The sequence below is a fragment of the Conger conger genome, chromosome 5 (assembly GCF_963514075.1).
Source record: "Conger conger chromosome 5, fConCon1.1, whole genome shotgun sequence".
Taxonomy (NCBI): Eukaryota; Metazoa; Chordata; class Actinopteri; order Anguilliformes; family Congridae; genus Conger; species Conger conger.
The window spans coordinates 3537533-3560411 of record NC_083764.1 but is presented as its reverse complement, the minus strand read 5'-3'; the positions used below and the strand labels follow the sequence as shown (position 1 = coordinate 3560411).

The window sequence follows — 22879 nt, the reverse complement described above, 5'->3', positions numbered from 1 at the left end:
CATCACATTGTGGATAGCACGCTCTTCTAGATTCCTGAAATGGCATGTGTGGTGGTAAGTCAAGGGAATTGTTTCAAAATGTCCGCTGGTGCAGCCCATTGCAACACACACACGTACACACGCAAACACACAGTCAACGGATTACTAATGGGCATTAATTTTCTGTTATAAACATACACCCATTAGGACATTAGACTGAGGTGCCGCTTGAGTCAGGAGACCACTGCCAGACTTTGTGATTGACAGCCGAGGCCCGAGGAAAAGCAGCCTCCCTCAAAAGAGAGAAAGCGTCACCGACACCGCACACGTTTATTAGCATTAGCGCCGTTTAGAAAAGCACGACCACAGACTGTTGTTTTCTTTTGCGGTAATACGTGCAGTAAATTCTGTTCACAGTTGTTTGGCCAAGGATTCAGTCTGTCGCGGAGTTGTTGGATTGCAGGCTCTGGTCGCGCCGCGTTGGGGGTCTGTAGGAGAGGGAGTACGGGGGACACTGTAGGTTTAGGGCAATGGAAACACGAAAGGAAACACATTTTTTTGCAAACAGGTTACAGTTTTGTGAGAGGGAGTCAGATCTTGTAGCCAGGCACAGAAACCTATCCGGGTGTGAAGTGGAGGTCCCTATTTCGATTAATGGGAAAACTGAAAAGCTACTTGAAAACAGAAAGCAACAAAAACGAAACAACGAGCTTCCTCTTGAACAAGTGATGCTCATGTACTCGTGTATTGCGCTCTATAGGTTGTTTTGACTTTTGTCATTGTAACGTCTACCAGAAAAACAACACCTATACATGATAACATGATTTGGGGGAGGCCACTTGCTTCTAGTGGCTTGTGTTGCGTCTGCCTGTCTGGGAAAAAGATTATTACGAAGCATTATGCTGATTGAGCTGCAAGGAAAACGCAATTTTATAGTCAGACTTTTTTTTCTTTAAAAAAAAAAATCAATTTGGTGTCTCTCATTCTGAAATAGATGTGGAATATTTATACATTGTTTGAAAAAAAGAAAAGTTTTTGTTTTGTTGAACAATATTGTCCATTACATTCTTTGCAAATGTAGTTTCCATTGTAATAGTCACATCAGGAGATCCCTTAACCGTGCATGAGCACACACCGTGTTTAAACTGGTGCTGAAAGATTTTGTTTTTTTATTTTTGTTACTATTGGTTAATGAATTAATTTTGTTATTTGTACTGTTTTTTTGTTGTTTTTTTTTTTTCAAAAAGGCACTTTGTGAAAAGGTCAGTGCTTGTATGTGTCTGTAGAGACTTGTGTTGAAAGGTGAACTTTTAAGTGATTGGCTCGTTTCTTATCACACGAATGAGTGCAAAATAAACCACATAAGATTCTCAAAAGTTATGTCCATCTTTTCCTTCTTCCTCTTTTAAAAGCACCGCGTGTAAAAATGTAACAATAGAAAACGAAAGCACCACAATGAAGCATCTTGCAGGATGAATTAATTTGTATAAGGTGCATACACTGAAGTGAGATTTGTCACAATCGTCTTTCCTTCAGAAATAAAATGTGTGTATATATATATATATATATATATATATATAATGTGTATATACATTGCACAGAAGCTGTAAGTCACCTTCAGTGTGTAGCCCTTAAATTATTGGCCACAGAGTATAATTATATAGTAGCGATGAAGTCGTCTGTCTGGGAAAATCGGAGTCGAAAGATGAGACCGTATGGTAAACGGTGAAGACCAGCTAATTACCCTCGACGGACATTTTGGCTCTGGAATGTCTACGCAGCGCCATGGACAGCAGTGCAAATTCCAGAGCCAACATGGCTAACCGTGGGATACAGTTGCGCGGTGCCGCAACCTCGCCAGGGTCACCTGCAAAACGCGCAGGCGCACTTTGCCTGACAGCGCGTAGCCAAGGGCTGGTCGGAGACTCAGGGGCGGCCCGTTACCAGAACAGCGCTGGAGCTAGCAACGACGGCGGCGGAGTGTCAGACTACGCAGTGAGAGGATATTGCTAACAACACAGGGGAACGGAGTCGCTTGAACACAGTGAGTACAAAACGGACCGACAAATGTCAACCGTCCGTTCGTTTGTCTTTCTCAGTGCGACGGCTCGGTCGTGCAGGGCCGTTAGCTGGTTTTGCACGTTTAAAGGCAGATATGGCATGATTCGCAATAGCAACGGCTTGTGTTTTATCCATTCAACGTTAATGCTGGTGACAGTGGCGTGTGAGATTTCCACGCAGGCCTGCAGAGGGGGCTCGGAAAAGCAGCCCTATTCCCGGTGTCATATATTACAACTATCGCGCTATGCGCTATTACGCAGCTGAATTGATTTGTCCGACTGCGCTGTGTAGCTGCTACATTACAAGGTTAGCTATATTGGTTATGCAGCCCTGGACGAAATGGGTCATTTTTAAACACGTGAGAGAGGCTGACATATTCAGCTAGAGAATGAATGCGAGCACAGGCCTACGTATGGGGTGTTTAAAAAACACCCACCTTAGAATATTGACAGCGCGAAACTTGTGCGCCAGTATCAGGCCAGATACGCCGCAAACGAGCTGTGAGCAGGCCTATATGTATGTTTGATGACATTTTATCTCACATTTGACATTTTGAAGCGCGAATGACCAGACCTTTGGCTGGATACTTGCGAAATAGGTGGCACGCTTTGAAACCGGTGGCAGACAAGCATGTTACTTAATTTTTTGCTGTGTCAAGACTCCTGGTCACTTATGTCGTTTATAACAAATGGTAAAACGGCGTTTCTTCACCTCAGACTATATGGAGTGTTGGAATTATGAAAAGCAAATTGTGATTGCAGTATTATACATTACACTTCAAATAGAATCTGGGTGTATTGTTTTCTGTCATACAATGTTTTGCGAGCTTTTTACGGCACAACGAGAGAACCTGCGTGGATATATCATGTGTTACATGGGAATATGACGGCGCCTGACTGAGCTGATTAATTGATAAGTATGTAGAATCTGATGAAACGAGCGCTTAAGACTTTGACGGCGTGCGGAGGGAGGGTACCGTAATGCTATGCGGTAGACACACAGCATTCGGCCGTTCCCCTCCTCTCCCCCAGTCGGCCCAATCGTTTTAAAATGTCATGCTTTATGTGCGTTTGTTTAAAAGGTGGCGGGACTTTTTACAGCGAAATCGATTCGTTGCTGAACGTACAGAAATCACTGCAGTTAAGAGGCGAGCATCTTTGCCAAGCTGTTGCGGGTTCACCGTTCAAACGGAGGCGTTCTGGAGCCAGCACAGGAAAGTCACTCGGATGCAAAGTGGCTAAGACGTCATTCTTGTGGCGTTGCCAATTCCTGAATATTTTGGTACGAAGTTGTGTGGGGGGGGGAGACTTTGTTATCAGAAATTGAATTGTTAAGGGCTGCAATCCCCCCCCAGAATAAGATATTATATTGATTCCATGCAAATTGTGGAAATTGTTTGATATATTGCTCCATAATATTACTTAAGTTTCTTTCTTTTCAAATGTACACTGGACTGAGTTTTATGTGTGTCTTTTCACCGTAAACATGCTGCATTCAGCTAATTAGATTTCGCTGTGAAATGAATGGGCTGTCCTCTTTTCCTTCGAGAAGAAAAGTAATGGTTCTCTGTCCTTGGTACTGTACCAAAGCTGGCTTGAAAAACGTTTGTCCGGTGCTTGAAAAACGTTTCTATCACGCAGCTTTAAGCGGGATCCCCTTTACGTTCCTAAGGAGAGGGGCTGCGTTTAGACTGTGTTAACGAATCGCGCACGCTGGCACCCCGATGTTTGGCCCCTCTTAAAAGATGGAGTGTTTTTTTTATGCAGATGAAAAGTCTGGGCTTTCACGCTAAATCTCAACTTTAGGTAACCGTTCATCTCCCGTTGGAATTCGGACGAAACAAGATATCTGCTCGCCATGATTATCACTCTGCAATTTTCTGGAGATTGTGAGGATTAAGAATACAAATATTACTCTGGGGCAGCTTCGCAGACACAGATTAATCTTAGACTAAAAAATTTTTTTTTAAAGTTTTTTAAGAAAAAAATGCAGAATCTCCATTCAAATGTTTTTGTCCATGGCTAGGCTAGGCTGTGTCTGTGGAACTGGCCCTACGTATGATCGGTGGCTGTGGCTGCTATAAGAAGGGGCGTTTTAAAAAAGTGAAGCATATTCTTTAAACAGTAAGCAAGTGCTGCTGTTGATTTGAAGGTGCTTGTGTAGTACGCTCTATAAGGTAGCTCTAATGCCCACTAAATGCTTGTATTAATTCCTTGAGAGACCTGTTCATCGCAGGAGTGCCGTTCATTTGGAGTGAAATGATGGAAGGCTAAGTTGGCTAACTGGAGAAGATATTCAACTACTATAAAAAATAAAAATAAAAAAAATCTGATGATGGGATTGGCCCTGGTCCTTATCTTTGTTGTGCAGGTAACAGTTGAAATTGTACTTCCCTCTAGGGTCTTTCAGCGCACTTATCCCTGGTTATGGGTATGCACTTTGCACTTTGTTGTACGTCACTCTGGATAAGGGCGTCTGCCAAATGCCATTAATGTAATGTGATGTGATGTGATGTAATGTAATATGTACTGTATGTGAGTGTATCAACACAGAGGGCCGGGGGGCCCCAGCCTGGTCCTGGATTTGAATCCTGGCCGGGACATCTCTGTGTGCAGTTTCCATGTTCTCCCCGTTTCTGTGTGGGATTCCTCTGGTTTCTTCCCACAATCCAAACACGGGTAGGTTAGGGATATTGCCCGTAGGTGTTTGAGTGAATGGTGTGTGCGTGAGTGTGTGAGCGAATAGTGTGTGTGTGTGTAGGTAAAAGTGTGTGCGTGCCCTGCGATGGATTGGCAACCTGTCCAGGGTGAATTACTTCTTCTCGACCAATGCATGCTGGGATAGGCTCCAGCACCCCCCCACAACCCTGACCAGGAATAAGCGGGGTAGATAATACAGTACAGTGTGTCTGGATGTAAGAGTACAACAAAATAAGAAGAACAGCATACTGTGGCATTCAGAATGGAGCACGTCTGTTGCCGTGAGTTCAGAAAAGAGTGTTTCTCAGATGTGCGTGTCAATGCTCGTTGCAACACTTTTACCGTGTTAAGCGTAATGAAAATCACTAGGCCCTGAGCACTGAGACCACGTTGTGTGTACAAGACTGTCTTTCTTGGAGAAACCCTGATCTGTTTACTCAAACCATATTTGACTAAAGTCTAAAAATAGTATGTTCAGAAAAACGACCACAGTGGTATGCATAATAAAATTCAAAAAAACCCTTTCGACTATTGACTAAAAAGAGTTTGTGAAGAAAACCCCACACTCTAGCCTTGTACATTGGCCAATATGAAAACTATATTTGTTACAGACTAAGCAGGGGACAGTCCCTCCAGGAGCAATGTGGGGTTAAGGGCCTTGTTCAAGGGCCCAGCGGCTGTGCAGATCTTATTGGGACTAGACCCAGGCTTGAACCACCAACCTTCTGGGTCCCAGTCAAGCACCTTAGCCAGGTTGGCAAGAGAGAGGTGTTATTAAGAGATTTAAAAGTGAAAGTAGAAAGTGGAAGGTATCGGCCTTGATCATTTGGACGGTGATTTAAGAGAGCTGTAATGTTTATGTTCTTGAACAGAGCTGTTTTATGGTGACTGTAAACCAGGTGGTCTGTGGTATCAGCGTACGGTACTGTACTGTAAACCTGGCAGTCTGTGGTATCAGCGTACGGTACTGTACTGTACTGTACAGCCTGTATCATGCCGGTCTGTCTGCTGCAGTGGGCAAGGTGGTGTGGGCCTATAAACACCATGGAGTTTACCCTGCACGGATCTGTGATGCTCTGGAGCACCATGTCACTGTCTCCCTCCCCGTCTCTCCCTCTTCATCTCTCTCTCTCTCTCTCCCTCCCCGTCTCTCCCTCTTCATCTCTCTCTCTCTCTCTCCCTCCCTGTCTTTCCCTCTACATCTCTCTCTCCCTCTTCATCTCTCTCTCCCTCCCTGTCTCTCCCTCTACATCTCTCTCTCCCTCTCTCTCCCTCCCTGTCTCTCCCTCTACATCTCTCTCTCTCCCTCTTCATCTCTCTCTCTCTCCCTCCCCGTCTCTCCCTCTTCATCTCTCTCTCTCTCCCTCCCTGTCTCTCTCTCTACATCTCTCTCCCTCTTCATCTCTCTCTCCCTCCCTGTCTCTCTCTCTACATCTCTCTCTCTCTCTCCCTCTTCATCTCTCTCTCTCCCTCCCTGTCTCTCCCTCTACATCTCTCTCTCTCTCCCTCCCTGTCTCTCCCTCTACATCTCTCTCTCTCTCCCTCCCTGTCTCTCCCTCTACATCTCTCTCTCTCCCTCCCTGTCTCTCCCTCTACATCTCTCTCTCTCTCCCTCCCTGTCTCTCCCTCCCTGTCTCTCCCTCAACATCTCTCTCTCTTTCTCTCCCTCAGTAAACCTCTTTACTCTGCAGAACTGATCTTATACACTGTCTGCCTCTGTAGCCACCACAATCTCTCTCTATATATATATATATATCTGTCTTTCTCTGTCTCTCTCTCATCCACACGCTCTCTCTTTCTCTCGAAACATCTTACATCTTTGTCTCTCACTCCCCTCAGACTGATCTAACCACTCAAGTTTTTCCCTAAGAACATGTTGATGTGTGTGTGTGTGTGTGTGTGTGTGTGTGAGGAGGAGGGTGTGAAGTCCATTGTATTAAACTGATGGATGATGTTTCAGCTACTGTATGCAAAGATTGTATCACTGAGGAGGCAAAAATAGTGTGTGTGTGCGAGTGTGTGTGAGTATGTGTGTGTGTGTGTGTGAGCGTGTGTGTGTGAAGCCCCTCTACACATCACACACAATGACTTTGGAATAGCAACAGGTGCTGCTAGCTGGATTGTTAAGTCTTGTTAGCAATTACCTACAGCTTGAGTCAGTGCAACACTGGAGCAGCAACTCTGTTTGCTTCAGGAGAACTGATCCGAAATTTGTGACTTCACAAGTCAGACTTGTGAGGTCAAAAGTCACCTTGAAAATATTGTCCAATGTTTGAGCCAGCTTACGGTCTTTTCAACAGACGACAGTAGTGACCGTAGTTCCATTTCCAAATTTCAAATTTTGACCCATCAGGAAAAAGGTTACCCGTTTATGTCCTGGGTCATTTCCCTAACAGTCAAGTTTGTTTATAACGTGGAGTCTGCCGCCATCCATTCTTATTATGCAGTCCTGTCTGTATTGGCTGATTAAACGCATGTTAATGACTTCTTAATCAGTGAAGCTTTAATGGCGACGAAGACGGCACAATTAGGGGAAGTAATGAATGCGTCTTTAATGGGGGAGAAGTGGGTGACCGTTTAATTTTAACCCCCCCATCCCCCGGGGGATGTTTTCACTGTAGCCCACAGAAGTCAGGAGAATGCCCGAGTGTCGTTATTCAGTTCCCTTTGTCTGTCGGGCAGTCTGTTTTGTTTGTCTGTTTGGGCGTTTGTCTGTTTGGGCGTTGTTGTGAAATGAAACAAGTCCGGTCGCGTCTGTTAAGGGCTGTATTGTATTGGATGGCGATGGGATTTTCGCTACGCGCAGGGCTGGCATTATCTTTCTGCGGGAGCCCGCTGTGTGTCGACGAGAGTGTTGATTTACAGTGCTCCTGCGTGGCGTGGATGGGGGCTTCAGCCGATTCTGATTGGAGAAGATATTATGTACTCAAAAATCACTGTTTCTTTTTCCCCCGGTCTTTTAATGCTTTCCGCCCCCCCCCCCCCCCCCCCCCCCCCCCCCGCCAAGAAAAATAAGTTAAGCACCTCACGGAAATATCAGCGTGTGATGATTAATAACAGACGCTAATTATATTAGCATATTTTTGCCTTCTGTGTTTGCCACTGTCTCTGCTAACGGTCTGTCGCCGTTCCCGGCGTGCATCACACAGCGCGTCGCCCACCTTACGCTTTTAGGTTCTTACGTTTACTGAAAGTTAGTTTTGGTTCTCAGAACATTTTTTAGCATACGCACGAAGTTGCGGTAACGTTATATGAACCTTATTGTAGGTTACCTGAACATTTTCTGAATGTTCATTTTGCCCAACTAGGGAACGTTCTAAAAATGTTGGGAAGCAAAACGTTTCCAGAATCGTTGCAGGAACGTTATCCAGGGAACGTTATGCCAGCAAGTAAAACATTCTTGCATCACGTGTTTCTAGAACGTTCCAGGAACATAACGTTCCCTCTTAGCTGGAGCGTTGGCGTTGTAGAGACAGAGCCGTGTGTGTGTAGCGGAAGCATTGAATCTCTCCCGCAAACGCTGCGTGAGATGCTCTCTGTTCGTCTCGTATTTATTTAAATGCGTCCCCAAATTCAGCCCGCAATTATTGAGCCTGCCCGCTGCGCACGTTGTCAGTAGCGCGAGTTAAAGTGATTACCGGCGCTTTTGTTTTGGCAGTTTTGTTTCGTCTGTTTTTTTTTTACCAGTTCGTTTTGATCGATATTCTGTAACCAACAACTTTGTGGTGCGTCCTAAATGACAAGACGTTACACAGTGTCCTGAGGTTCCGTAGTTATCAGGCACACTGTATAATCTTTAACACAGCGTTGTAAATCATTTCAGCGGCTCTTTGCATACAAATCCATTGTCACTTGCAGCATTGTTAATGTCAGGGGAAACTGACAGGTTCAGATCTTCATCTATTGAGGTCAGCCGATACACCTGCAGTTTGACCTGGGGCTAACTTATTAACAGCTTCCCGGTTTCACCCTGTCATAATAAAAGCTCCCAATGGCGTTGTTCTGGGTCAGCAGCTTCTGTTTCCTGGTAGAGCCAGAAGGTCAGAAATAAAGGTACAAAAAGAGCCTAAAAAGGTACAAATGCTTGTCGCTAGGGTGGTACCCTAAAGGTATGTAAAATTCCCCCCCGATCCAGCAATATATAATTAATCATTTGTAAAACGTGCTTGGAAAACGTACTCATTTGTACCCAGACAACATTACTGTTCGTTCAGGGTACATTTGGGAATTCTTTTTCCATCGCTGAAGAGCAAGAAATGTGGCTCCATTGTCGCTGTGTTTGTGAGAGCGCCTCGTCCCGGGCTCTGGAACATTCTGGGCTCGTCCGGCTGTGTTGGCTCGCGCGGGCTTCTGGCCTGTTGTTGTCGATTCTGCACCACGATCCCGCTGAGTCAGCGGGTATTTTCTGTACGCACCGCACCCCCGCACCCCCGCACTGCCCCCCCCCCCCCCCCCCCTCCAGTGTAACAGCTGAATCAGTGCTAAAGCCACTGGGGGTGTTTCTGTGCCAGACAAACCCCCCCCCCCCCCAGAAAGAGAGAGACAGAGAGAGAGAGACAGAACACAGCCTCTGACCTGCTCCCCACACCTAACGACCTGCTTTCCAGTGATGCTGGATTGTTCATTATCTCCGAGTTGCGCTCACATCTCAGCTTGGCCATCCGACCGGCTCACAGCCACAGGAGTCTGGGGGTGTCTCGGCCAAATCCACAACCTGCCGCCGCCACCTAATCATCGTCCCCCAGTTAAATTGGCTAAAATCGTTCTCTCCCTTCTCCGCCTCAGCTGGTGTGTGGGGAGCGTTCTGGCGCAAAATGGCCGCCATTGCGTCACCCAGGTGGGTGCAGCACATTGGTGGTGGTTGAGGCGGGATTCCCCCTCATCACTGTAAGCACTTTGAGTGTGAGGAAAGTTCCATGTAACACATTATTATTATTATTATGATTACACTCTGACTCAGTAAAGCTCTCGAGTGTGTAACACACACCGATGTTCTACGTGGATTCCTTCAGCTTTCTGAACTGACTGTGATGGCCTGACTGACTTTTTATGGCCATTTCTTTTGCGTTTCTTTGGGAACTTAAATCCTTAACTCCGATCGTGTTGCTGTCAGCAAGAGTCTGGAGATGAACTCCAATCAGATCAGATTAATTTATGTTGTGCGTTTCCCCAAAAACATTTGTCACGGTGCAGGGAACGGCACTGCTCAGCCCAGGCCCAACGGGCAGCCATGCCAGGAACAGCCTCCCTCAGGTAGAGTAAATATGAGAGACCTCTGGAGGAACCAGACCCTGTTGGAGGGAGCTTGTCCTCTCCTGGCCAGCTCAGGGTGTGGAGAGAGGTGCAGGGCGATGTCTTTTTGTCGGCCGACCTGACAGTTTTTTCCACCACGGGGCTCCCTCAGCAGATTTCCCGAGCGTTTGTCCCACAGGGGTTCTGATTCCTTTCAAATGTAAGGTCTGTGGTTAGTGTCGGCTTAAGGGAGGTTCACATTTTGCTCTATGAGTTAAATTACATCCGTTAATATCTCAATCGTGAATGTCAAAAACAGGGGGAATCCCTCTGTTACAAAAATGGAATATTTACACACACACACACACACAGACACACAGGCACACACACACATACACGTGTACATACACACTCTCTCTCACACACACTTTCACACAAACACATACACACGTACATACACACTCTCACACACACTTTCACACATACACATACACACACTCACACACACCACACACACACCCACACTCACACACATTCTCTCTCACACAACACACTCACACACATTCTCTCTCACACAACACACTCACACACATTCTCTCTCACACACCACACTCACACACACTCTCTCACACACCACACTCACACACACTCTCTCTCACACACACACACACACACCAGCCTTACACACTATGCAATAAAACCCGCTGCGCTTTTGCTGACAGGATGAAAACCTGCACTTACGGACGAGAGGGGGCTTCCAGCAATTGTTCGGTTAATGTGCGCTTTATAAAAGAGGGAGAGGTAAATAATGGTTCCCACGCGAATGCTACTGTAGGCGTGGTGCTGTCATATCAGCGGCCCCGGAGAGGGGCAGCGGGAAAAGGCTTCCGTTCGGAACGCCGCCGGAACCACAGCGGGAATGGGGCTCGCGATTCCCTGTCGGAAAACACATCCTCCACTCTGTGTGAACGGTGCTGTTCATGCTACTGTAAATGCTAACCTGAGCGGTGTGTCGAGAACAGGTGTTTCACGCTGGTGTTTTTTTTTGTCACCGATAGCAAACGGCTCAGGTGTCACGCAGATCAAACAACAGCTCCGAAATGTAAGCAGGTTTTTTTTTTGTGTGTGTGTGTGTGTGTTTGTTTTCTTTCATTTTTTATCACATCGTGAGTTCGTTTGTCACCGGAGGTCGACCGAAAAATTGTGAAAAAATACTTAGCACCTATCTGACCTAGTTCCGCAGTGCTAGTACAGGGACTGGGTGTGGTTGTCCCAGTGACACAGAAAGAGTCTCCTGGGCTGAATTTGTGCCGCACGGAGGGTGGGGATCCAGAGGGTAGCTGTAGGGTATCGGCAAGGTGCCATCTCCCTGTTTTTTAACCATGTCGTTGGGTGGGGGTTCCCCGGGGACCCTGCCTGACTCTCTCACACTGCCACCTCATCATCCCCTCGTTTATCTGTTCTCTCCCCCTCCACCTCAGCTGGTGTGTGCTGAGCGTTCTTGTGCAAAATGGCTGCTGTTGCATCACCCAGGTGGTGGTTGAGGCGAGTTTCCCCCTGATCACTGTAAAGCACTTTAGGTGTCTAGAAAAGCCCTTTAATTATTATGATTATTATTACTTAACCAGATCTGTTCACCATCGGAAGTTGATTTCTGGCAGCTGTTTGCACTGTTGATCTCAGCGCACGATGTGAGGAAAACTGAGATCATCTCTGAGACTCTGGCAGAGGAAACGCCAGTGTTTATTTAGATTTTTTAAGCCATTATTTAACCCTCAGATGATGCTATGGATTTATGATCGCTTTTGCTTTCGGGGTGGGATTGAGCCCAACAGTCTGAACCTGGCTGCTCTCTGGTCGTCGGTGTCCGTCGTTAGCGTGTCCGCCGTTGGCGTGTCCGTCGTTAGCGTGTCCGTCGTTAGCGTGTCCGCCGTTGGCGTGTCTGTCGTTGGCGTGTCCGTCGTTAGCGTGTCCGTCGTTGGCGTGTCCGTCATTGGCGTGTCCGTCGTTAGCGTGTCCGTCGTTGGCGTGTCCGTCATTGGCGTGTCCGTCGTTAGCGTGTCCGTCGTTGGCGTGTCCGTCATTGGCGTGTCCGTCGTTAGCGTGTCCGTCGTTAGCGTGTCCGTCGTTAGCGTGTCCGTCGTTAGCGTGTCCGCCGTTAGCGTGTCCGTCGTTAGCGTGTCCATCGTTAGCGTGGCGTTGGGTGGGCAGCTCCCCCCGGGCCAGTCTCAGGAGCTCTGCCCTGATCGTTGTTTTCAGACGAGCCTCTCACCGCCCGCTCCGTACGCGGCCGGGCTGCGCTGGGCCGTGGCTCGACGCTCAGGACCGCGGCTGTGAAAGGGCTCACAGGCTGGAAGTAACACGCCAGCACAATGCCGGCTTTAGCAGGGTGGGCCGGTCATTACAGTGTCGATACCCAGCGAAAGCCTGATCACACACAACCAGAGGCTGCAAAAAACAAAAACATGAGTCAATCTTAACGAGTAGTTGCTTGGGCTTGAACCAACAACCTTCCAGGTCCCAGTCATGCACCTTAGCCACTAGGCTACAGGCTGTAGGCTACCCCCAGTGAGTGTGCTTGGCTGTGAGTTGGTTCAGAGGGCGGTGCAGGAGCTCTGGTTCTGCAGGGGCGGTGATAATCGCTCTGACAGCGTTTTCGTGGGTAGCTCCAGCCCCCGTGACATCACAGCGAGGCCTTTCATCGCACGCGCACAATGGGGCTCTGTGTTCCGCAGGGGGGCCCTGTAATCGCCCCCCCCCACCCCCCCACACCCCCCACACCCCCTTCACCCCCCACCCCCCCCACCGCCCTACACCACCCCACACCCCCCCACACCACCCCACAACCCCTACACAGGGCGTGAGTCTGTGCTGTCTGTGCTGTTCACAGGGTGTGTGTCTGTGCTGTTCACAGGGCGTGTGTCTGTGCTGTTCACAGGGTGTGTGTCTGTGCTGTTCACCAGGGTGTGTGTCTGTGCTGTTCACAGGGCGTGTGTCTGTACTGTTCACAGGGTGTGTGTCTGTGCTGTTCACAGGGTGTGTGTCTGTGCTGTTCACCAGGGTGTGTGTCTGTGCTGTTCACAGGGCGTGTGTCTGTGCTGTTCACAGGGCGTGTGTCTGTGCTGTTCACCAGGGTGTGTGTCTGTGCTGTTCACCAGGGTGTGTGTCTGTGCTGTTCACCAGGGAGTGCGGCTGTGATCTTCACCAGGGTGTGTGTCTGTGCTGTTCACCAGGGAGTGCGGCTGTGATCTTCACCAGGGTGTGTGTCTGTGCTGTTCACAGGGTGTGTGTCTGTGCTGTTCACCAGGGTGTGTGTCTGTGCTGAAAACCCTCTACTGATGAACCGCAGGGTGCTTTATAGCTAGTTTTCTGCTTTTACTGCACCTGGTCCGACCCCATCTGAAACGCCGTAATAGATTTCTTCCTACATTCCTGTTTTATCCGTCCTACCTTTACACCTCTCCGGCCAGCGGAGGATGGGCTCCCCCTCTACAGCCGGGCTCCTCCCCAGATCTCTCCCCACTGAAGATGTTTTTTCTCATGACTGTTTTTCTGGGTTTTTACAGCGTTTGCCCTTTCCTTGTTACCCTCCTGACACTCTGTAAAGCGTCTTTGTGACGGTCTCTGTAAAAAGGGATATTGTTTTATTTACTTACAGAGGCTGCCTGGGTGGCAGGGTGGCGTAGTGGTCAGTGTTGTTACCTCGCTAGGAGGTTCTGGGTTTGAGTCCCGACCAGCCACATCCTCCTGTTCATGTGGGTTTACTCCGGGTGCTCTGGTTTCCTCCCACACTCAGACACGCATGTCAGGTTAGGTTTGCTCCTGCCGTTGCCCTTGACCGAGGCTCTGGCCTCAGAGCTGGAGCTGGTCCCCGGGCGCTACACTGTGGCTGCCCACTGCTCCTAAGTGACCAGGATGGGTACCATGCAGAGGACAGATTGCCCTATGGCATGATATCTTATTTCTTGGGTGAAGGAGTGGTCTTTGGTTGCATAATATTCAAACTTTACGTGAGATCGCTAGGTTCGTTTTATCTATTTGCAAATGTGAGACACAGCGTAACATCCCTGTTGTAGGCTAATGTATATCCGCGTTTAACCGTTTGCTGACGTAGCGGAATAAAGTGTAATTTGCCCTCCGGTGATTCAGTGGACTTCAGACCCGAGTGAGATCACCTCTTTAAAAAAGGTGCTCGCTCTCCGGCCCTTCAGTGGCAATGATAAGCAGGAACTCTCTATTTGAAAAACAGGAACTCTCTGTGTTTAAAGCTGTAAAGGCACTGGAATCTGAACTCTCGACTTCTGTGTTCAGATCAAAGGTGGGAAGCAGTTGTCATGGCCTTGCATAAAGGGTGTGTAGAAAGAAAGTAGAAACTGTGGCCTGTTTGCTGATAGTTTTTTGTGAATGGTGAAACTCACATGACAGAGAAGGATTGTGTAAAAATAACTCTTCTACTGAACCTTTAACTTTGATAGTTGGACCTGCTCTGGACTCATTTTAGCTGTATTATAGTTACTGAATATATTACAGTTTTACGACAGTAATAGTTTTATTGTTTGCGCTCGGTCAAAGTGATATTTATTCCGTGAATTCAGACGGATCGGACTGAGTATTCAGAGGTGGGTTTAAAAGCCGTCGTTCTCGACGTTCCTGTGGAACCCCGACGCCCCCGGACCGCGGTCGGCCCGTCAGACGGGCGATTGTTCTGCCGGCGGCCCAGAGCGCCGAGCGCCCGCAGGAATCTGTCCCACCGCCCCCGCCGCGATTATCGTTTATAACCCGTCTGCGCTGGACGGCGCTGAAGCATTGCCAGACGTGCAGGGAGTGTGTTTGACGTACGTTAGCCGAGGTTGAGCGTCCGACGCGTACATCAGAGGTAATTAACGCACATCTGTGCGTGTTAAGAGGCGTGTTTCTGGCGCTTTTCTGTTTCCGCTCCACGTTCGCTTCAGTGACCCCGTGCTTCAGGTCTGAAGACAGCAGAGACGTGAAAAGCGAAATGAAATGGTGAATCCGTGCGTGCGTTGATGAGTAAAAGGCTTTGACGTTTCGTAAACTGCACACTGTGTGTCGCGGCCGTCTGGCTGCTCACCTCACCCCCTGAGTGAGGAGCTGGGGTGTTGTGGTTCTGATGGAGCCGCCTCAGACGCAGGTAAAGGTAGGGGGCCCCTCAGACGCAGGTAAAGGTAGGGGGCCCCTCAGACCTCAGACGCAGGTAAAGGTAGGGGGCCCCTCAGACCTCAGACGCAGGTAAAGGTAGGGGGCCCCTCAGACCTCAGACGCAGGTAAAGGTAGGGGGCCCCTCAGACCTCAGACGCAGGTAAAGGTAGGGGGCCCCTCAGGCCTCAGACGCAGGTAAAGGTAGGGGGCCCCTCAGACCTCAGACGCAGGTAAAGGTAGGGGGCCCCTCAGACCTCAGACGCAGGTAAAGGTAGGGGGCCCCTCAGACCTCAGACGCAGGTAAAGGTAGGGGGCCCCTCAGGCCTCAGACGCAGGTAAAGGTAGGGGGCCCCTCAGGCCTCAGACGCAGGTAAAGGTAGGGGGCCCCTCAGGCCTCAGACGCAGGTAAAGGTAGGGGGCCCCTCAGACCTCAGACACAGGTAAAGGTGCGCTGTACCTGTCGAGGCTGGCTGCTCAGAGACGCTCCTCCCGTTCCTCGCCTGTAAACACGGCGGTTTACACTTTCAGGCGTGCGAAGACGGCGTGCTCTCCTCCTGTGACCTGCGTCCGGGGAGGTCGAGTCACGAGTTGTGAAGCACGTGCTCTCAAGGTTACGAGCGTTAAAAAAACCCCTGCGCATCGGGAAGCTGTCCACGCCCAGAGATCCAGGGTTACGCCGCTATAGCGACTATCTGACAGGGAAGGGGCGGGGGGTGGAGCGGCTTATCTGCTGCTGGTCACGGCGTGAGCACAGATCTGGATATTTCCTGTGGCTATGTGGACAAACTGTTTTCTGCTGAATGTAAATCTCTCTCTCTCGGATAGATTGTGGGTGAGGAACAGATCGTCCCCGAGGATGAAATGTGCGCTACTTCTTTTGGGTCTGATTGAGGGGTTCGCTGCTGGCCTGCTGTGTGGTCTAATGCCATTCCTTTCCCTTCTTCCTGTTTGTGATGGTGGGCAGATCGGCCATCTCCCCGGTTAATGAGTCACATTACAGCACAGATGCCCTGTCTGAACACGGTGATATTGGGAGAACAGAGGACGAGTGAAAAAGGGTTCTGAAAGGGTTCTGAAAGGGTTCTGAAAGGGTTCTTTGGCCTGATTCCCTTTTCAGTTCCTTATGTTTAGGGTTCCTCTGTCAGAGGTGTGAAGCGTGAAAGAGCCATTTTGCCCAACAGAAACCCGAAGGGTTCTTCTGTGGAATCACAGGGTTACTTTTCGAACTAGTTTTATTGTTGAATTGCTTGAATTGTTTTATGTATTGATTGATTGATTGATTGATTTATTTATTGATGTGTTTTTATAGCTCTGTGGGTTCCACCAGAATGTAAAATGTTATTTTTCTCCGTTGTGTTCAGGAATCTGATCCGTCCGTACCTGCAGGAAGCGCTTCCACACACTACTCCCAGGGGCTCGGTACAAAGGTAGGTTTCCCCGGAGACGCACCTGCCCCCTGGCACACCTGTGTTGTTTTGCTCTCTCCCAGGTGCCGTTCCGCCTTCCGGCCATTCTGATTGGTTGACAAGGGACAGTCATGAATATTCACGAGATCGGGGCTTGCATTGGGAGTTGTCACGGTGATGCTGGAGGCACTTTTAAGTGCTAGTTTTCTTCGTGGTCAGGTCGTGTTCTGTGATATCTCACCTGCCCGTTTGCAATCACAAGTACGCACCTGTTCACACCTGTTCACACTGCTCACAGACACACCTTTGGTCCACGGTGAAGTCTCTCCTGTTGATCCCAGACTCTCCTGATCGGTGTGTTCCCTCACCCTGCTGTGAGTGACTTTATGAAACAGTGGTTATGTAAGACTTGGGATTTAATAACATGCTTCTGCATAACACTAAACCTTTGGGCTCAAGTTACTGCTCTATTACATGGGCCTCCTTTATGCACAAAAAGTTAAACTTTGACCAAAAAACTCTTCGGTCCAACCAGGAAGGAATGCGCGGTGCGTGGTCACCATGGTGACAGCATGGCGAAGGTCAGGCTTCCGTTAGGCTGTTGTTGGTGGTTGCTAAGGTGTGTGAGTGATGGCCTTGTCTGTAACGATGTCTCCATTGTATTTAAAGTGGGCCATATGACAGGCAGCCTGACCTGACCGGCGGTTTATTGTTCAAACGTGAGAACTACTGTATGCAGCCTTTGTGTGTAAAGCCATCTTCTGCGCCTGTGAAGGCTAAACTCACCTCTTAGGGAACTTCTATTACCATTCGCTCTTTATTGGTCCGTATGAAAGGGCCTTTTTCCCCACAAACATGAGATATTCATTCACTCTGTGGTTTTCATTAGTTAAGTTTCCATACAAAGGCTTTGCAAGTGTTGAATGTTATATACATTTCCAAGAGGTTGGCCAAAGAAAATGTGAATAGTCTGTGTGTTTCCATTACTTACCGAATACTCTGAGGTGGGCGTAACAGGATTACAAGAGTACCGCCTGCCATTTTGTTCGTGAGAAAGGTTTCTACTTTGGCCAACCGTAAAAAACCTTTTTGTGATATTTTTACCGTTTTTCCTGTTTCCACTCAGGTTTACATATTCAAATTTCAAAATGTGCATAAAACAGTTGGATGGGGCGGCCTGTAGCGTAGTGGTTAAGGTAAATGACTGGGACCCCAAAGTCGGTGGTTCTAATCCCGGTGTAGCCACAATAAGATCCGCACAGCCGTTGGGCCCTTGAGCAAGGCCCTTAACCCTGCATTGCTCTCGGGGAGGATTGTCTCCTGCTTAGTCTAATCAACTGTATGTCGCTCTGGATAAGAGCGTCTGCCAAATGCCATGTAATGGATGGAAACTCCTCCTATTATCTTGGTAGCTGTAGTGTGTCTGTGCGTGTGTGTGTTTGTGTGTGTGTGTATACACGTATGTGTACATGTATGTCTGTGCTGTGTGGGGGTTGATTCGCTGCTGTTGCTAGGTGACCTATCTAAACTGGGCAGCTGAGGGGCAGGAGAATGCAGAACTCCCCCATGTGGCCAGGCCAGTGGATTAAGAGAGGGGTCACACTGAGGGTCATCAAATAACACCCCAAATACTCACCTCAACACTGCCTGGAGACATGCAGGGGCTGTGCCTCACTCCGCTGAGCAAGGGGGCTGCAGGTTTGACTCCTGGATACTGCAGGAAGTTAATGGGATAAAGAAATGTGTGTGTGTGTGTGTGAGAGTGGTGTGTGTGTATGTGTGTGTGTGTCTGTATATGAGTGTGTGAGTGTATTTGTGTGTGTGTGAGGGTGTGTGCGTGTATGTGAGTGGTGTGTGTGTGTATGTGTGTGTGTGTGTGTGTGTGTGTGTGTGTATGTATATGAGTGTGTGAGTATTTGTGTGTGCGTGAGGGTGTGTGTGTATGTGTGTGTATGTGAGTGGTGTGTGTGTGTGTGTGCGTGTGTGTGTGTGTGCGTGTGTGTGTGTGCGTGTGTGTGTGTGTATGTGTGTGTGCGTGTGTGTGTGTGTATGTATATGAGTGTGTGAGTGTATTTCTGTGTGTGTGAGGGTGTGTGTGTATGTGTGTGTGTGGGTGCGTGTGCCTGTACGTGTGTACATGCATGTGTGTGTTTCTGCTTGTGTGCTTGTGCGTGTGTGTGTGTGTGTGTGTTTGCGTGTGTGCACCCATTGTAACTACCAGCATTAATGTAGTAGACGCACATTATTATAATGTTGTGGAATCCTGCATGTCCATGTCATTATTCTGTACTGTGTGTGTATATTGTTTATGTCCTTTATTGTCACTTTGGTATGTGGACATGAATAAAAGTATTAAATGTGTGCGTGCGTTGGGGGGCGGTGTGGGGGGTGTGTGCGTGTGTTGGGGGGCGGTGTGGGGGGGTGTGTGTGTGCTTGGGGGCGGTGCTTACATTCCATTGCCCTCTTCCATATCAGAGTGTCATCATCCCTTGACAACAGGGAAACTCTTTGATCCCCTTCTTTCCTGTTTCCATGGAAATATGTTTGAACCGGGCATGACTGTTACTCCTGTTACTGTGTTTAATGAGTTCTCTCTCCCTGACAATGGAGTGAAAATACACTGATATTAAATACAGAATACATCTATAAACTGCAGTCAAAATGGGGTCGTGGTTAGCAAAAGTGTCACTTCACCTGAGACTTACTTTCTGTTGTGAAGCTGAGCTCAAACAGCCAACTTCACATAGTTCAGACCTGGGGGGTGTATCACAAAGCAGGATTCCTGAGTTAGCTGGATAACTGCACTGAGTAAAACCCACAAAGCAGGATTCCTGAGTTAGCTGGATAACTGCACTCAGTAAATCCCAGAACCCAGTGAAATCTGGAACATGGACTGAAGTAAAAAGAGCTGTTCTGGGTTTTACTCCATGCAGTAATCTGGCTAACTCAGTAATCCTGCTTTGTGGGTTTTACTCAGTGCAGTTATCCAGCTAACTCAGGAATCCTGCTTTGTGATATACCCCACTGATGATCATTCCTATATTTGTGTTTTTGCAGGAAGAATGCGCTGTACCTCAATGCTGAGGGAACTATACCCACAGCTGAGAGGTTGCTGCTTTTAACTTTCAGCCTTCAGCAATGTCCCTAACCTGCACTGTGTCCATAAATACCCGATAAATTGATTGTGTGTAAAATAATGTTGCCTTCGTAAGTAGCTGTCTGATAAAAGCCTAGGTTTAAAGAGCCAGCTCTGTGTGTACAGACGGGATCACATTAGCTCACAAACGTATTTACAAAACTGCCACTCTGCTTGGATGAATACAGATGTTTCAGTCTATTAGTTCCGAGAAAAGCAAAGCCATTTAAGACGGATGGCCCAGCATTAATCACCGCACTACGTTACCGACAGCGAAGCTATGTTTGCAGTTGTTTAGATTGCGAAACGTAGCGTTGTTGTTACTCTCTACGGAAGGCGGGGAGATTAGAGCGGGGATTTCCACTCCACTGCCTGCATACAGATGCCAGGCCTGCCCTCCGGAGCTGAATCCAGGCCAACATTGATTACCTGGGGAGAGAAGTGGGCTACTGTCCCTCTCCACACCACAGCCAATCAGCTGTGCCTCCGCTGAATGCAGCCAATCAGGTGTCAGGACGTACCGCTCGATAGGAACACGTACGCTGTGTCACGCGGGACGTCGGATGGAGCTGAGAGTAATAGGGTGAGAGAGAAGGAGGAAGCGGCTTTTAATATTCACGTCTGAGTTCACTCTCACGGAAACGAGATGTGCTATAAGTTAATATACCACAATAAAGTAAGATAACACTTATAATAATACAATATACAGTCTGGGCATGTATGGAAATGACTGCAGCATTCAGATATGTTTATACAGTACATCCATCCATCCATCCATTATCTGAACCCGCTTATCCTGATCAGGGTCGCAGGGGGCTGGAGCCTATCCCAGCATACATTGGGCGAAAGGCAGGAATACACCCTGGACAGGTCGCCAGTCTATCACAGGGCACACACACCATTCACTCACACACTCATACCTACGGACAATTTAGACTCTCCAATCAGCCTAACGTGCATGTCTTTGGACTGTGGGAGGAAACCGGAGTACCCGGAGGAAACCCACGCAGACACGGGGAGAGCATGCAGACTCCACACAGAGAGGCCCCGGCCGACGGGGATTCAAACCCAGGACCTCCTTGCTGTGAGGCGGCAGTGCTACCCACTGCACCATCTGTGCCGCCTATACAGTACATGGCTCTGAAATTTATTTAGGATTATTTTCCCTGAAGAAGTATTTTTCATTCTGTTGTTGATGCCCAGGTTGTGCTGGGTGTTTGGTGAGAGACCAGGGTGAGGGGTACAGAGTGAGTCCTGTCAGGGTGAGGGGTACAGGGTGAGTCCTGTCCTGTCAGGGTGAGGGGTACAGGGTGAGTCCTGTCCTGTCAGGGTGAGGGGTGCAGAGTGAGCACTGTCAGGGTGAGGGGTACAGAGTGAGCACTGTCAGGGTGAGGGGTACAGAGTGAGCACTGTCAGGGTGAGGGGTACAGAGTGAGCACTGTCAGGGTGAGGGGTGCAGAGTGAGCACTGTCAGGGTGAGGGGTACAGAGTGAGCACTGTCAGGGTGAGGGGTACAGAGTGAGCACTGTCAGGGTGAGGGGTGCAGGGTGAGGGGTACAGAGTGAGCACTGTCAGGGTGAGGGGTGCAGAGTGAGCACTGTCCCGTCAGAGTGAGGGTCAGGGGAAGGTTTGGGAGATTTCGGGGGGTTGTCCAAAGCTCAGCTGTTGCCCCGCCCATGCCCAGACTCCCGGGGGGGCAGCTGGAGGAGGGGGGCTCCAGTCCCAACCTCTAAAAATAGGCTGGCCTCAATTCTTACAGGCTGTCCCAGGCCAGGTCACTGCTCCCGGGCAACACCCCTGGATGTCCTTCTGCGGGGTACCTGGTCTTCTCCTGGGCTTCTCACCTGCGCTGTGTCCCACCTCTGACTGGCTCAGGAGGTGCTGGGTCGTCATGGAGACCTTAGAACCCCTTCTTGTTCCTGGGCTGGGCCAGGGTTCCACGTCACCACGGCAACCTCGGCAAAGTTCCGCCCTATGACGTCACTGGATTACTATTCTACAAAAACAGTCTGGTGATTCACAAATCTTCCAAACAGCGGAGGGGGGGGGGCAGGAGGGGCGTGGTTTATCCTAGAGGGTCTGAAATCAAATTCTGCTCAGCAGTAGCTGTGTGTAGCCCACGTTTTTATAAATAGTCCCGTTACAGCAGAGAGAGAGAGAGAGAGAGAGAGAGAGAGAGAGAGCGCTGCCTCAAATATCAGAGCACCTGGGAGACTCCTAGTGGAGAACGGCCACCAGCTCAACTGTCACAATCAATGGAGCCATTAACGAAACGTAAAATGTAAAAATCTATGTCAGAGGCTGATGAACTGTATGTGCTCATGACCCGGCCTGATTCGCCCTTCTGACAGGCTTGTGTGTGTTTCATTGAATGTTTTAGACGTGTACAGTGTAGTTGCTTTGCCCATTATTTCACAGACGGTTGATCATGTGTGCAAAAGCTTACCAGGTTATGTAGTGGAGGCAGAAACCTTCAAGACCAGGCTTGCTAGATACTATTGAGCTTTTAGGTAAACTAAGCAGTAGGCACTCTTCCGTGGTAGGAAAAGGCGAGCGTTGCTGGGCTGAATGGTCTGTTCTCCTCGGTATGTTATGTTACGTTATGTTCCGTTATGTTGTTTTTGGATCCAGGAAACCTACAGTATTCCTGTACTTGCTTTACTGGTGTATTTTACACTGTCCACCAAGCAACCCAATCTCAGCAATGTGCCCCCTGCCCTGCGCTAACATGTCCAAACACGCAGAGGTTCCGCACTGTGAATTTTATGCTCCTGGCGTTGCGTGCATCTCATCGCCTTCCTCCAGTGCTGCTGAACTCCTGGTCCTGAGGGCCACAGTGTGCGCCGGTCTCTGCCCATGCCCTGCACCACCCGATTTCACCAATGAGCTCATTTCCTTAACCAAGGAGGGGAGATAATGAGTGAAAGCAGGTGGTGTTGTACATGGGCTTGGAGCAAATACTACATTACCGTTATTAAGCCCAAAGTCAGGGGCCAATCCCCCCTGGAGCAATGTGGGGTCGGTCAACGGCCCAACAGCTACATGGATCTTATCGTGGCTACACTGGGGCTTGAGCTAGGCAACCGTCTGGACCCCAGTCGTGTGCTTTAGCCTCTGGGTTCCAGGCCGCCCTCAGGACCCGGCCTCGAGCGGCTCTGCTGTGCTGTCGCGGTCGGTCCGGGAGAGACGGGGTTCTGGTGCGCGGT

At 48.9% G+C, this 22879-nt stretch overlaps 1 protein-coding gene across 4 annotated transcripts in view; it reads left to right on the top strand.

The window, feature by feature from the left end:
- The first annotated feature begins 1891 nt into the window (after nucleotides 1–1891).
- The window catches only part of LOC133129677 (microtubule-associated protein RP/EB family member 3-like), a 36390-nt gene continuing 15402 nt past the window's right edge, over nucleotides 1892–22879 (top strand). For 2 of the 4 annotated variants that reach the window (XM_061243928.1, XM_061243925.1), the window contains exons 1-2: nucleotides 1892–2023; nucleotides 16493–16558. The gene's annotated coding sequence lies outside the window, so the exon portion shown is untranslated. Of the gene's footprint in view, nucleotides 2024–4695; nucleotides 4719–16492; nucleotides 16559–22879 lie in introns of those variants that run through there. The other 2 variants (XM_061243926.1, XM_061243927.1) reach the window with 2 other exon arrangements.